This window comes from Leptidea sinapis, chromosome 18 (genome assembly GCF_905404315.1).
Source record: "Leptidea sinapis chromosome 18, ilLepSina1.1, whole genome shotgun sequence".
Taxonomy (NCBI): domain Eukaryota; kingdom Metazoa; phylum Arthropoda; class Insecta; order Lepidoptera; family Pieridae; genus Leptidea; species Leptidea sinapis.
Genome location: NC_066282.1, coordinates 1,959,969 through 1,975,587, shown reverse-complemented (window position 1 = coordinate 1,975,587; position 15,619 = coordinate 1,959,969). Strand labels below are relative to the sequence as shown.

At 34.7% G+C, this 15,619-nt stretch overlaps 1 protein-coding gene across 1 annotated transcript in view; it reads left to right on the top strand.

The window, feature by feature from the left end:
- Positions 1-3,135: 3,135 nt before the first annotated feature.
- LOC126969513 (guanine nucleotide-binding protein subunit gamma-e) overlaps positions 3,136-15,619 on the top strand; it is a 40,464-nt gene continuing 27,980 nt past the window's right edge. The window contains exon 1 of the mRNA XM_050814982.1: positions 3,136-3,180. The gene's annotated coding sequence lies outside the window, so the exon portion shown is untranslated. The remainder of the gene's footprint in view (positions 3,181-15,619) is intronic.

Here is a 15,619-nt window from a genome sequence, read left to right as displayed (position 1 = left end):
AACCAATACTACTTAGGGTCCTTTAAGCTTAGATCATACTCCCACCTTGAAGGCCGGCAGCACGTCTCTCGACCTCGGTATTGCGATTGTCCATGGCGGCACCTCACCACTCTTCATCATATGAGCCTCTCACCGTTTGCCCCCTCTTTTATGTAAAATCCTAATGAAGTTATGAGTTTCCGTCTTTCAAGTGAGGTGAATTTCTTCATGCAACGGTTGCAATTTTTTTTAAATATTTGCAATGACAACAAAATTATAAAAGTAATCTGTACTACATAGTTCGAAAAAATTTAGAATTCCAGTATATTGGCCTGGTATCTTGATCGGTGTGCAAAATCCGCGTACACTGCTTGATAACGCTACATAGCTTAAAAAATTGTAGAATATTAAAACATTAATTACGCATTCATTTATTTGATTATAGGTTTCGCTTTGAGCGCTTTACATCCGATATCTTATAAACTCATAAAAATAATTAATAATAAAACTATTTTCTCCGTTTAAAATCTGCATGATACATTCTTACTCAAATGGAGCGTAAACATCCGCGACTCAATACACGTATACGAGGTTCGTATATCGGTGCACTAACAATCAGTTCATCGCTAACTGCCGATTGCGCACCAATTAAAAAAAAACACGACTCAGCCGTCAGATAAAAAGTAAAACAAATGACAGCTGTCAGTTTGTCAACTACAAAATAGCGCGTAATACAACCGTTCGAAGTATAAATTGTTGGCTCGATCGATCGATACATTCAGATTGACCTGTGGCCGACGCCTATGTGTGAGTGGATCTCTATGTGTGCTGTAATGTCTATATGCCTTCGTCCATAATAGAATTAGTCGTAATTAAATTAGTGGCATTTACCATCCGTCGTGTCGTTCAAAAGTTGTGTGTTTAAAGTAGTTATAAAAAAAGCTGTTTTAAAAAGAGATCGTTCGGTAAGTACCAATAAGTTTTTGTTTTAAATTTTTTAAATTTCTTTATGTGTTTTTATTTTAACTCATTATCTATGTGTTAAAGTGCATTATTTGCGAATATGCGTTGTAAGGATTTATTACATTATATTAGATTAGATTAAATTTTATTAAGAGGTATAGGAATTTATTTAATTGAAATTAGATATATTATGAAAATTAGTATCATGTAACACAAAAAAAGGGATTTAGTTTAGCAACTTGCTTAATAAATATGAGGATTCTCATATTGTCAGTAGCATCTTAAAATGTACTCTAACGTACCCATTCTTCATATTTTGTTCATCATTGCATCGAAGTTCAGTCCTACAGACATCTGCTGTTATTGGGCTACCAGATCTGTGGAAACTCTAGTGGATTAAATCATGAATTGACCACCAAACAGAGACTATCACTTTCGTATGGGTAAGCTTCGCTTTAAGGCATTGTGACGATGGTTGACCTGGGTCAGCTACTGTGATTTTCAGTTACAATTATTTTATATAATTCACTTTAATACACCCAAGCTCCCTAAAGCATGCAGTGGGGGCTCCTTTGCACAGGATGCCCGTTAGATTATGGGTACCACAACGGCGCCTATTTCTGCCGTGAAGCAGTAATATGTAAGCATTACTGTGTTTAGGTCTGAAAGGCGTCATAGCTAGTAAAATTACTGTGCAAATGAGACTTTAACATCTTATATCTTAAGGTGATGAGCGCAGTTGTAGTGCCGCTCAGAATTATTGTGTTTTTCAATAATCCTGAGCGGCACTGCATTGTAATGGGCAGGGTGTATCAATTACCATCAACTGAACGCCAGCTAAATACTTCAGGCTATTTTCAAGCTTTTTTCATTAATATTATAGGTATATTATATTATGGCTATGCTGACAACAAACATTTGAAAACGTGGAATGCAAGCTGCTTTAATTGTCAGAGATCCATCACCTGTGAACGGCTAGATCACCTGACGTAGATGTAGAATGTCTTCTCCCGCATATACTTGCACTGTCGCCCAAACGGACACGTAGACTTATCAGTCTTAACAGACATGACATCCGTAAAATAGTGAGCACCCTAATGGGTCACACATCACTAAACAAGCACTTTTTCACAATCGGCGTAACGGACAGTCCTATGAGCAGAGGCTGTCTAGCGGAGGATGAAGCGGTCACTCACGTAATCCTGGAATGTGCGGGGGTTGCCAACCAACGGGCAAAGGCCTTAACTAATACGAGGTTGCTCCAGGAAGTCTGCGAAAACCCCAGAAATGTTCTGAACTTCTGGAAGGAGCTGGGCTCATTGGAGTGACTGGCCAATACTGCTCGCAAAATGGACCCATACTAGTGGTTTAATTGCGGAAACAGGAGCGCCCATACCATACCATCTTCTCCAGCATCTATCACGGAGAGTGTTCCGTAGAGCTGTTTATGTGACTTGGAAAATTAATTAAAATAAACGTTTTGAATCATTATTACTCGACAAAATTAAGCTCTATTTATTGGAGGCAATATAAAGTTATCAAAAACACACGGTTCATGATTACATTACGGGTTATATATAATATAAATAATATAATAAATAAATAAATCATTTTATTTCTGGCTACAAGGCCCATAAAATAAATACCTTATAATCTAATATACATATTTTTAAAACCTAAATCTACGTCACATTTTTGCGGCGATGTGAGGCGCGGTTTCGGTAACTTCCGGCGGTCGGCGACGTCCGCGATACTTGCGGAACACGACCCCCTTCGGCCACAGCTTCACGTCCAGGAAGGTCGATATATGTTCTATCGGGACGCGAACAACAAAAGAGTTAAAGTCTACTGCGTGACGCGTCACCAACTTTTCGACCAACCGGAACCTTGTCTTCTCCACCAAGTACTGAACAATGTCGGAGGCCTTGGTGGTGTGGTGAAAGCGGGAGACGTAGATATACGTCGCTGGGACTACGGGACGCAGGAGCTGGTTCTGTCCTATCAGTGCTGTGCCACATTGGTTATGACTAGGAGGCCTCTTCTTCCGCTCCACCTTAATGAAGCCATCCTTGTCGGTCTGACCCTTCGACACGGTTCTACAAGCGGGTTCCTTGCGGACGTGCCCGCTTCCACTTTCTAAATATCCACTTTAAAAATATATATACCTAGCTGATTCTTTACTACTATTTTCAGGTCATCGCAACGCACTGACTTTTCTTCTTCATAGCTCCAAAAAAAGTAAGTACCATATTAAGGTACTTTGATTTTAAAAAGTAATTGTATTGATTTATTCTATATTAAACATATTCTAAATGTAACGGGCTCGTTGACTGGTGCTACTTGGTAGTGGTTTTTTTAAAACAGGTTTAATTACGAGACAAACAAAAGCAAAGGTTGCACAGGAAAGGTTCCGCCCCGTAGTACAAAAATAGCAAACATTATTTTTTTTATTTGTATGGCAGCCATCTTGAAATTAAGCCATTTTGGTTTTTTATTATTTATTATAGGGTCTAACTAACACTATTAGATACTGTGTATTGCGATTTATGAGATATAGCCTGCTGACAAACCGAACTTTGTAACCAAATAATATAGACAGCCCCAATGCTTGCCTATTATAACACTAGAAATAAGGGATTGCTTGTTACTAATTCTAGTAGGCTTCATAAGATACATTATAACTTTAAGGGTAAATGTATACACTTCTATTATAAAGTCCCAGCCAATGTTCAGGCATTATCTATAAATAAATTTATTTTTTTTATAAAAAAATTGGCTCTGTCGTAAATCCTATTACTCCACTGCTAAATATCTAAATGATCGGACAGCCTGGGACTAGATTGTGATTATTTTATTGCGATAGAAATGACTGTACAATATTGTATATTTTTATTGAAAAGAGCGCAAAAAAAGAATGCTGGGAGAGTTTCTTGCGCCGCTTCTTCTCTCTCAGAGCGCCATTTGTTTCCGAAGCGGTAGTAGTATCTAGTAGTTATTAGAAATTACATCAAAAAGAATTCTAAAGGAATCAATTTTGAGAAAATAAATGCCTTTTATGCCTTTTAATGAATCGTGACCATATTTGTCTATGTGTGCGTTAGCTAGTGGTTTTATATTCAAAACACTATGGAGCTAAGCGTGGATGACTGTTTACGACTTTTTAGAAAAAATCGGTTACAGTAACAATAGATTCGCATTCCATTTCTATCTTTCTGTATGTCCGTTAGAGATGATCTTTCTCTCGCACGTAGAACAAATTATACACAACGGCGCCTATTTCTGCCGTGGAGCAGTAATGTGTAAGCATTACTGTGTTCCGGTCTGAAGAGCGCCGTAGCTAGTGAAATTACTGGGTAAATGAGACTTAACATCTTATGTCTCATGGTGACGAGCGCAATTGTAGTGCCACTCAGAATTTTTGGGTCTTTCAAGAATCCTGAGTGGCATTGCCTTGTAATGGGCAGCGCATATCAATTACCATCAGCTGAAAGTCAGGCTCGTCTCTTCCCTGTTTTTTATAAAAAAAAGGATATTATAAGTCTTTGTTTGTAGCAGGGTTCTCGTTGTTTACATTTAAGGTGCGTAACCCTAAAAGTGTTAAACAGCTGAGTTTGCATAAATCATTTACAGATCTAACACAGGAATCGTAATGTTTATAAACACTGTTAAATTTACTGCCGACGTTATAAGGAGTAAACGTAATTAAAATGTCTACATTTACTTCAAAACAAGAACTGGTTTAAATTAAATCGCTTTACTAACACGAGATAAGCTTGCTTTTATTACATTAAAAACGTATTTTAATCACAAATAAAATTTGAAAAACAAAATCTTATGAACGATAAGGGACTCGACCCATGACCTCCGGCGTTCCGTGCCGGTGCTCTAACCAACTAAGCCAACCGTTGGAGTAACGTATCGCTATAAAATCCTGTTTGCTTTGTTCAACTCTCAGGTTGTGGCTTCATCTACAGGATCTACTTTACAGTTGATAACCTGCTCAACCCCAATATTTGCATATTAGGCTGGTAGGTATTAATCCTAGAAGTGAGGGTTATCACTTTAAAAACATAATATATTGTTTATAATTTAATCACTTGGAGGTTTTTGGTGAGGTTCTATTTAACCTCATTAAACCATGAAGTATTATCGACCAGACTGAATTTGTGAAATTACCTTTGTCATATCGACCTGAAGACATCGCTAAATGAGGTCAGAAATATAAAGAACTCTTTAACTTTCTTATTTTCCAATGACGTGAAAAGATGAGTAAGATATTCATCAGACCAGACTTTACCAGAGGGAGGCTCCTTTGCACAGGATGCCGGCTAGATTATGGGTACCACATCGGCGCCTATTTCTGCCGTAATGCAGTAATCTGTAAACATTACTGTGTTTCGGTCTGAAGGGCGCCGTAGCTAGTGAAATTACCGGGCAAATGAGACTTAACTTATGTCTCAAGGTGACGAGCGCAATTGTTGTGCCGTTCCGAATTTGTGGGCTTTTCAATAATCCAGAGCGGCACTGCTTTGTAATGGGCAGGGCGTATCAATTACCATCAGCTGAACGTCCTGCTCGTCTCGTGCCGTATTTTCATAAAAAAGAAAACATTTTACATAGGATTCTCTTATACTACATTTCATCACCGTTTTCAGAGCCCCAGTAATTTCGCTAGCTGTACCCTTTAAGGCCTTAAACGCATAAAAAATAAATTTAAATTTATTTATAGGATTGGCGTGGCTTAATGGAGATGTAAAATTTTCACATCAATACAATAAAAGCGAAAGAAACTATACAATCAACATTTTCTTAAGTGTGATAATACAAATAACTTGTAAATTTCCATACCTGATTGTAACTTAAAATTTTGCAATTCTTTGTGGTAAAATTAAAAAAGAACATGGCGCTGAAGCCTACTTTATTAATTTTTTATTCATTGAAATTTTTTTTAAAGAGTTTCATATGTTGTAATTTTTAAATAATTTAGACAAAAATGGTATATTTTAAAACCAGACCTATCAATACACTATAAAGAAGTACGAAAAAAGAACAGACCAAAGACTTAGAATATACCAGTGGGAGGCTCCTTGGCACATGATGACGGCTAGATTATGGATACCACAACTGCACCTATTTTTGCCGTGAAGCAGTAATGTGTAAGCATTACTGTGTTGCGGTCTCAAGGGCGCCGTAGCTAGTAAATTTACTGGGCAAATGAGACTTAACATCTTATGTCTCAAGGTGACGAGCGCAATTGTAGTGCCGATCAGAATTTTTCGGTTTTTCGAGTATCGGCAGGACGTATCGATTACTATAAACTGAACGTCCTGCTCGTCTCGTCCCTTATTCTCATAAAAAAAAAGATTACTATTCATAATGCTAATAGTACAAGATCCCACTGCTCTATTCTGCAGGTATCTGGGAGTAGTATCTAATCTCGAGGGAGTATGCAATGTATTAGTGATAGGTTGGCTATAAAAATGGCCGCCATCACTTGTTCACTGTGTAATTATTTACAGTCACTGTTTTTTTAATACAATTTCGCGTTATTTATTATTAGCTGTTACTGTTAACGATAAGCCATGGTTGCGAGTTAAAAAATGGCTGCAAGCACTGGTTTCCAAGATTTCAATAAACGATTTTCGCTTACGAAATGTTATAGTTAAGTTTAGATATACATTGGCTGCACTAAAAGTATCGGGAATGGAATATTTCCACTGTTCCTGTCATATTAAAATCTTTTTAATTGTAAACTCCTTGGTTTTAAAATTCGAATACCAATTATTTATTTAAAAAAGATTCGCGGTCCTGTCACAAGGTCTTGTCAAACTTGTTTAGTCGTTGAGAAAATGGAATTGACTCGAGAAAATTCTAGAGCGATGATCTATTATGACTTTCGAAGTGGTTTAACACAAAAACAGTGTGTTGACCGGATGATTTCTGCATTTGGTGATGAAGCCGCATCCAAAACCACAATTTATCGCTGATCTGATATCGGTTTGCTGATTTCAACGTGGACTTGTCAAGCTCAGTGAAGATCCCCGTCAAGGTCGTCCAAAAACTGCAGTCATCAAAGAAAACGTTGATGATGTGCGTAAGCTGATTGAGGAAGATCGACATGTAACATACCGCGAAATTCAGGCAACTTTAGACATTGGCATGAGTCAAATACAAATAATCTTGCATGAACAATTAGGTGAAAAAAAGTTGTTTTCCTGATTGATACCGCATTTACTCTGTGAATGAAATAAAGAACAAATTGCGTTGTCAGAGATTTTCATCACCTGAAGAAGCTGTGGACCCCTACAGAACGGCCATTTTGGAGACCCCAACTTCCGAATGGAATGGTTGCTTCAATGATTGGTTCCATCGTATGGAAAAAATTGTCAAATTTCGCGGAGAAAACTTCGAAAAGCAATAAATAAATTTTAAATAGTAATGTTGTGTCACTTCCTTGATTCCCGAATTTTTCACTCGTAGCAGTCGAAGCTTATTTTGGTGTAATTTGTGGCATGTAACTTATTTCGGCCTTTTTTTATACGACGGGATTTTTCTGTATGTATAGAACGTCAATGTTGTCAACAATCCTAAGCGTCACTACATTGTAATAGGCAGGGCGTATCACTTACCATCAAATTCAAATATTTTTATTCAAAATAGGATGTAAAATAACTTATTGAAAGTCAAAAACTACCACCCATTCCAAAACGAATGCCTCAGACCTGAGAATAATGGGCGTTACAAACTCAGCGGCCTTTTTTTACATAAAAAAAATATGTTTACAAAGTAATATTGTACAATTAAACTTATTATTTCATAGTCTGAGGGCGGTCGCTCCATTCCCAATCTGTGGTATCATTAAGAAAGTCATTTATATGTTATAATAACCTTTGCCACAAAAACTTTTTTTAATAATTCTTTTGAATAACGTAATACATTTGTTTTGAACATTTTCTGGGATCTTGATGTAAAAACAAATATATCGCCCCACAAAAGATTTACTAACTCATTTTAGCCGAGTTGTAGGCATTATAAGTTTATGTATATATAATATAATTATGCACGATCAGGTGATCGACCTGCTGGTCTTCTCGCTACTTATAAAAAACGTGGCACCAGATTAAACTTCTCAGTATGCGTTTAGAATACCTAAATTCTACCTTCGCACGACACGCCACAAGTTAGGATATCATCCCCACTATCTGGATGTGTGGCGGTCCTCCACAATGCGGTTTTCAAGGAGCTTTCTTCCACGTACTACAAAGCTGTGGAATGAGCTTCCTTGTGCGGTGTTTCCGGGACGATACGACATTGGTACCTTCAAAAAAAGCGCGTACACCTTCCTTAAGGGCCGACAACGCTCCTGTGGTTCCTCTGGTGATGCAAGAGATTGTGGGCGACGGTGATAACTTAACAACAGGTGACCCGTACGCTCGTTTGTCCTCCTATTCCACAAAAAAACTAAAAAAACTTCTTAGTATGCGTTGAGAATATCTAAAGTGGAGGCCGTGATAATATTGAAATTTCAATATAACTACATTCTGACCACTCTGCATAATTCAATTTAAGATCAAATATAAAATGTAGAGTTATTTGCGAACTAGCTTCTGCCATAATTGAATCTTGTCGAGGAACGTCCGCGGCATTGTCAAGTAACTTCGCAGATGTTTGTCAGTTCGTTTGCATCTCGAGGAATGCCGAGATTCCAACTTTGCTCCGTAATTTGATGTTGTATCTCAGTGCGGAATTTCAAACTGTTCGGTGCAATGGCGTCCTAATATGATTACTTCGTCTCTTATGCTGTCTGTATATTTTATGAGTTTTCTTCCATTATTGCACAACTTTTCTAGTTGGGTACATATAACATAGTACCTCCGACGAATAGATAGTTATTTAAACCTAATATCAATCTGCCCCGACTTCGAGTGGACAGTAGAAAATCAGTGTCGCACCCTGTTACGTCGAGTATGTGGATTTGTGCTTGACAAATTTTTAAAATATTTATTTCCTATCCCTTAGTACAATTATTAAAAAATGCATCGTTTACACACAATATGCTTACATCTCTCTCTTCATAATTTTCGTTACTTCGTAAAGGCATAAAAGGCATTTATTTTCCCAAAATTGATTCCTTTAGAATTCTTTTTGATGTCATTTCTAATAACTAGTAGATACTACGTACGTATCAAACGAACTCTTTTAGAAGTTGTCGTACTTTGTCCTATAGTTTAGCATTCGTCATATTTCAACCATTAGATATAAAACCTTAACATATAATAGATATAAATTTTCCTTAAGAATCGCTCAGTCTTTAAGTTACAATCGCATTAAAATCAGTTCATTCCTTTTGAGTTTATAGCGAAATAAAAAAGAAGTTAAATATAATAAATTTCATTCATTACACAAAAATCAATTGGGTATTAGATAAAAACACTGTTATAGGCGATTTCGAAAAAAATATATAAAAATCAATTCTATCAAAATAATATAAGTATTGGTTAATTAGCTATAGATGGAAAAAGAAAAAAAATTAATACGCTGACACGGAAAATATCTATGTGAGCTTATAGACAATCAGTGAAAGTAGCACGGATTTAATGAGACAATATAAATTTAACAGCTCTTGTTAATTACGGGTATACTAGACACTTCTTGTGAACTTAAATGAATTCAATACAATATGATCTCACGGTTAGAGTTAACAACGTGCTATAAAACTGATATGAGAATTAGGAATTAGACACTTTTAAGCATCCACGTAGCTGATAGATAATTATATAACTGTCTGTCGTAAATCCTATTACTCCACTGCTAAATATCTAAATGATCGGACAGCCTGGGACTAGATTGTGATTATTTTATAGCGATAGAAATGACTGTACAATATTGTATATTTTATTGAAAAGAGCGCAAAAAAAGAATGCTGGGAGAGTTTTTTTTTCTTTTTTTTTCTTCTCTCTCAGAGCGCCATTTGTTTCCGAAGCGGTAGTAGTATCTAGTGGTTATTAGAAATGACATCAAAAAAAATTCTAAAGTAATCAATTTTGAGAAAATAAATGCCTTTTTATGCCTTTTAACTCATTCTATAGATGGACCCAATTAATCCAAACTCAAACCCACATGCACTCACGCACACAAACACACACACACACACACACACACATACCACACAGTTTTCAGACTTGTTTTCATTGTGCGATAATTGTAAAATTTGGTTTTTAATAATTTCTGTTTATTTCTATTTTGTGTATCAAATAATATGTATCTGCTAAGGAAGTTGCGAGATATTCCCAATACAAGTGTCCTAAGACAACTTACTGGGAAGTCTCAAACACTAAATATGTATATATAATCTTTGAAGTAAACGAAATTTATTTATTTATTTATATAGAGTAAAAATACAGAACTGTTTTTATAGAAGATAATGAGAAACACCTTGAGGTCACCTGGTGTTACGTGATCACTACGCCCACACGTTGTCACTATGCGATACAAGACCTGGTTGTCGCCTACTATCCGACCATTTTTCAGACCAAAATGTAAGCTTCCTTAAGTACTGCTTCCTTTTCGTACGATTTTGGTTTAAATTCATTCATACTTTGGCTTTACTAAAGATATCTGGCTAGATTCATGTTTATTTCTAAAAATATCTTACCTAAGTAACAACAAAACTTTTGTTACAACTTCCTCTGGGTTCATTATAATAAGGTAATTATGACCAGAACATGTTGATCTCAATCTTTCATTTGTTTCGGTCATTTAAATTAAATATTCCACAAAAAACTTCCAACTCTCATGATAATGCAAGAACAGGAAGTTGTGAGAATTTGATTCTTGAGACCTTTATGATTGTGATACATTTATGATACCCTTGTACCTCGCTCGCCACGTACCAAGTGATTTTAGTTTTCGTATGTATATTCAACGCTTTTTATACCATGAGGTGACCAGGTTGTGCCCTCCTCTTACATAGTAAACATTATAATTTACTAAATGAAAGTCGATATTACTACATACATCTTTATTAATGACCGCTCAAATACTTAATTATATATGATAGACAAAATGTTATTCATTTTCTCGACGAACTCTTAAAAATTTGCCTTCATAAGTTGAATTGTTATATCTTATCTTATTTCTTAAAAGAAGCAATTCTTGTATATATTATAAATAATCTGAATCTTGAAAACGGCTTCAACGATTTTCATAAAATTTAGTATATATAGGGGATTTCGGGGGCTATAAATCTATCTAGCTAGGTTTCAATTTAAATATTGTAGTATTATCATATTATTACATTAAAATACAAAGGTAAAATTCGCCAATATATATACAAGGCTTTAATAGCTCAGATGGGACATTGGGTGATTCGGAAAGCAGAAGACCCCGGTTCGAATCATGTTCGAGTCATGTCATTTTATATTTTTTTTTTGTTTAAGTTTTGTACATTCTTAAAAATCCGAGTAAGGCTTAGGTCTTTAATGACGTCCGAATATTAAGATTTTTACAGTTACTTCAATACATAATTGAAGTAACTGTAAAAAGCAATGTCTCTGGAAGTAACTAGTATTTAAAAACAGGCCTAGTTTTATTAAACTAGGCCTGTGAAAATTAAAATAATATACATTATTTTTATTAATTATTAGAATCACTACTTAAGTAAAACTGAAATTTACTTTAATTTTAAATGCTTTACTTATGTTAAACATTAATGTATCTTCACAGCTATATGTTTTTTTCTTTGTAATAATTTTTTCAGCTCTTTGTATTAAATTTGAAATTTTATTTTGTTAAAGTTTAGAATAATTAATTTATGATAAGTGTAAGATTAAAAGTGTATCTTAAATTACTTAAATAAATAAAATACAAAATTATATATACAAATTTATAAATATCAGGCTTTTTTACTGAAATGTGTCTGTCTAGATAAATTACTGAATTTATTGAGAGAGTACAGTTAAAATATTAATTTATATATTTTTTTCTTTTAATAGTTCATTAGAATATAGGTTATATAGTCGCAAATGGCCCTTATCTGCAGCACAAAGATAGTATTGATACCGGCTGCATTACCCTATAATAATATTTCATAGGGCATAGATCATTGATATTGATATCATGATATTGGTCCTAATTTCTGTTTGGTTTACTTCCACTGCTAATTGAACAAATTTAGTTCACAGTGTAGTTAAAGCAATTAATTAAACAAGATTAGTTGGTACAGTTCGTAAGTAATCGTATCGGAATTCCGAGTGTGTATTGTAGACAATCTAGTTAGCTTATATTAATTAGTAGATATACTTTGGTAAGAAGGGTTTGATGAGTGAGCCACTCCAAATTAATCTTAATAATTAATGATTAATTAATCCGCTGAGATTCAAATTAAGATTTCTGTTCTCTATGGTACATTTGAAAAGTTTTTAATCAGTTGTAATAAATTTGGATAAGATTGAGAGGTAATCATAAGATATACACAGTTGGAGATAGTTGAATTGATCTGTGATCCAATGCTCTTTTAACGGCTATATCACTTGGAGTTCCATTGCATCAGGTGACATCTACGCTCGACATCATCCTCTTTCATTACTTACTGTCATTATTTAAATGGGGTTAGAGATGTTTCTCTAGATTTAATAAGATCGCATTTGTGTAGTAGAATTCAAAGAGTAGACATTAATGGAAAAATATTATCTGGCTCTATCATATCAATGGGTGTAGCACAGGGCTCAATCTTGGGTCCTTTTTTGTTCCTGGCGTACGTTAATGATTTACCATATAAAATGAACATGATATTATACTGTTTGCTGACGATACATCTTTGTTATTTAAAATAAAACGCCAGCAAAAAAAACTGTCAGGTTGACGATGACATTGCTGAAGTAGTAAATTGGTTTAATGTTAATAACTTACTTTAAAACGAAAGGAAAACAAAATGTATAAGGTCTACACTTCCAAATATAAAGCACCAAGCAACACCTATAAAAATTAAATGACAAACTTGATGTTGTAGAAACGACAAAATTCCTAGGCATTATATTAGACTTTAAGCTACAATGAGCTCATATAAAAAACTTATGTAATCGACATAGCTCTGCAGTATTTGCGATAAAAAAAATTAGGCAGCTGATAGATGTTGAAACGGCTAGACTTGTATATTTCAGCTACTTTCATAGTGTCATGTCATACGCAATTATATTGTGGGGTAAGGCCGCAGATATTGTAAACATATTTGTGCTGCAGAAAAGGGCAATTCGAACAGTCAATACAATATGTTCAAGGGATTCATTGAAATCAATATTATGACAGTACACTGCCAGTACATATACGAGGACCTCCTATACGCTCATATACATATAAGCCAAATTAAAAAGAATAGTGATGTACATCACTATTTTTATGTCAATACTCAAAACAAACATAAACTCGCAATTCCATCTACTAAAAAAATTCTCCGTAAAATTGCAAAATCTTTAAAATTGGTTTGTTTTTCATTTTATAATAAACTCCCAAATGATATTAAAATATTACCAATTTAAATATATCGTAAAAACTAAATTAACATCTAAGGCCTATGTGAAAGATTATTTGAATGATAAAGATAGTTGGAATTAATGTTCTAAATTTTGTTAATGAATATTGTTATACTCATTTGAATGCTATTGTAACTTCTGTACTTCATCCTGACTTGCACTAAATAACTTATAAAGTTTTACAGTGAAGCGGCGGTGATCACTTAACATCAGTTAACCTGTATGCTCGTTTTTCCTCCTCTTCTCCTCCTCTTCGCCTTGCCTTAGGCAAAATTACGGAAATGTTAGTTCATAGGATTTCCACAGTATCCTGAAGAAATTTGTGAATTCATCAATATTGTAGTAGTAGTTGCACGTTGCATTCGCAGCTAAAGGTTTTATCTCAATATTTCCTGTCAGTCATTAAGTTGGCATAGCGACATCCCATTCTGCACGAACGCACGCCAAGAAAGGGAGATATTAGTAGGATTATTATTAGTGTCAAGTCTCAATATGTCAAGAGTTGCTCGCCACCTCCGCAGTTCCCCCACGACCACGTTTCATGCAATTGGATCGAAATATCGACATCAAATTAATAAAATATATATCGTGAGTTCCCGTCATAATAATTACAATGTTAAAGTTCCGTGATGATAAAAGTTTAAAAAAATATTTAGGAAAACAGTTGATCGTAAAGGCCATCTATGCAACTTCATGCTAATTCCATACCTTAATGCTTCAAATTGTACTTAAGACGATTTTGAGCTCTTCGAGTTCAAAAATATACTTTGTATTATTTTGAGCTCTTCGAGCTCAAAGTGTAAGCTCTTCTATGTTTTTGAGCTCGCCGTTAAAAAGCCGTTTAAAAACTATTCCAAAAAAACACACATACATACATTCATACAGACGCACGGACAGCATCGCGGGACTAGTCAGGGAAGCTTCCTAGGACCTTAAAACGTCGAGGTCTGATGAAAACTTGATATTCGAAAAACGGGACAAAACCAATTAATTCCCGATTTTTAAAATTTTTCAAGCGGGAAGTTAAAAATATTCATAATTCTAAGGGTTAATGGCAATCGTGGCTGACTGTTTCCGAATTGTCAATCAGAATCGGTTACAGTAACAATAGATTAGCTTACCTTTTCTATGTGGATGTTCTTCTCTTTTGCACATTTAATTTATAGTAAATATATTGTATTGCTATGATCTTTACTATAACTTCGGCTGTACAATTGCTGTACGCCACTGATGGAGTGAAAAATTATTATCTCCTGTTGTTGCAAAAGAGGGATCGTTCACTTACACAATATAACTATTACTATTATTATACTTTCTTGTATAATATAACTACAAAGTAGCTGACCCAGCAAACGTTGTATTGCTATATAAAGTATTAAAAAAAAAACAATAATACAAATGATTTAAGTTTTCTTTAGTGTTAATTCCGCCAATATTTGTTTATTAAAAATTCAACACGTGTTTCGCCTCTACACGAGGCATCCCCAGGACGTGTTGTCTCGCCAAAATATTTGATGGAATTAATGGAAATTATGGATATCCGCAAAGTAACGCCTGCTTCAATAAATTTTCAAAAAACAATAATTTAAAATTTTTGGGCTATAAGAAATAGATGACGACCGATTCTCATACCTACCAAATATATTATTACACACATTATTATATTCGATTGCCATCTTGCAACCCTACTGTGTGCTGTGGGTAGAACAGAATAATATAAAAATCTCGTTACTATAATATCTATACTATAATCGATTCTAGACGTGTGAAAATTTTAAATTGTGTGTATTTTTAATACTGAAACATAATAAAATTAAAATTAAAAAATTTGACAAAAAAAATATATATATTTAGGGGTGAGTGACCCTCATCATTTAGGGGTTCGAAAAATAGATGTTGGCCGATTCTCAGATCTATCCGATATGCACACAAAATTTCATACAAATGGATTAAGCCGCTTCGGAGGAGTTTGGTAACATCCACCGGGACATGAGAATTTTACATATAAGATATACGTTGATTTCATATAAACAGGGCAGTAAGTGATATTATAATACTAGGCTTATCGATGCAAGCCGAGTTTTTAAGCCAATTATCAACGCAGCATAATATTACAGCAGGAATAGAAGCCGCACTTGTAATAAGTT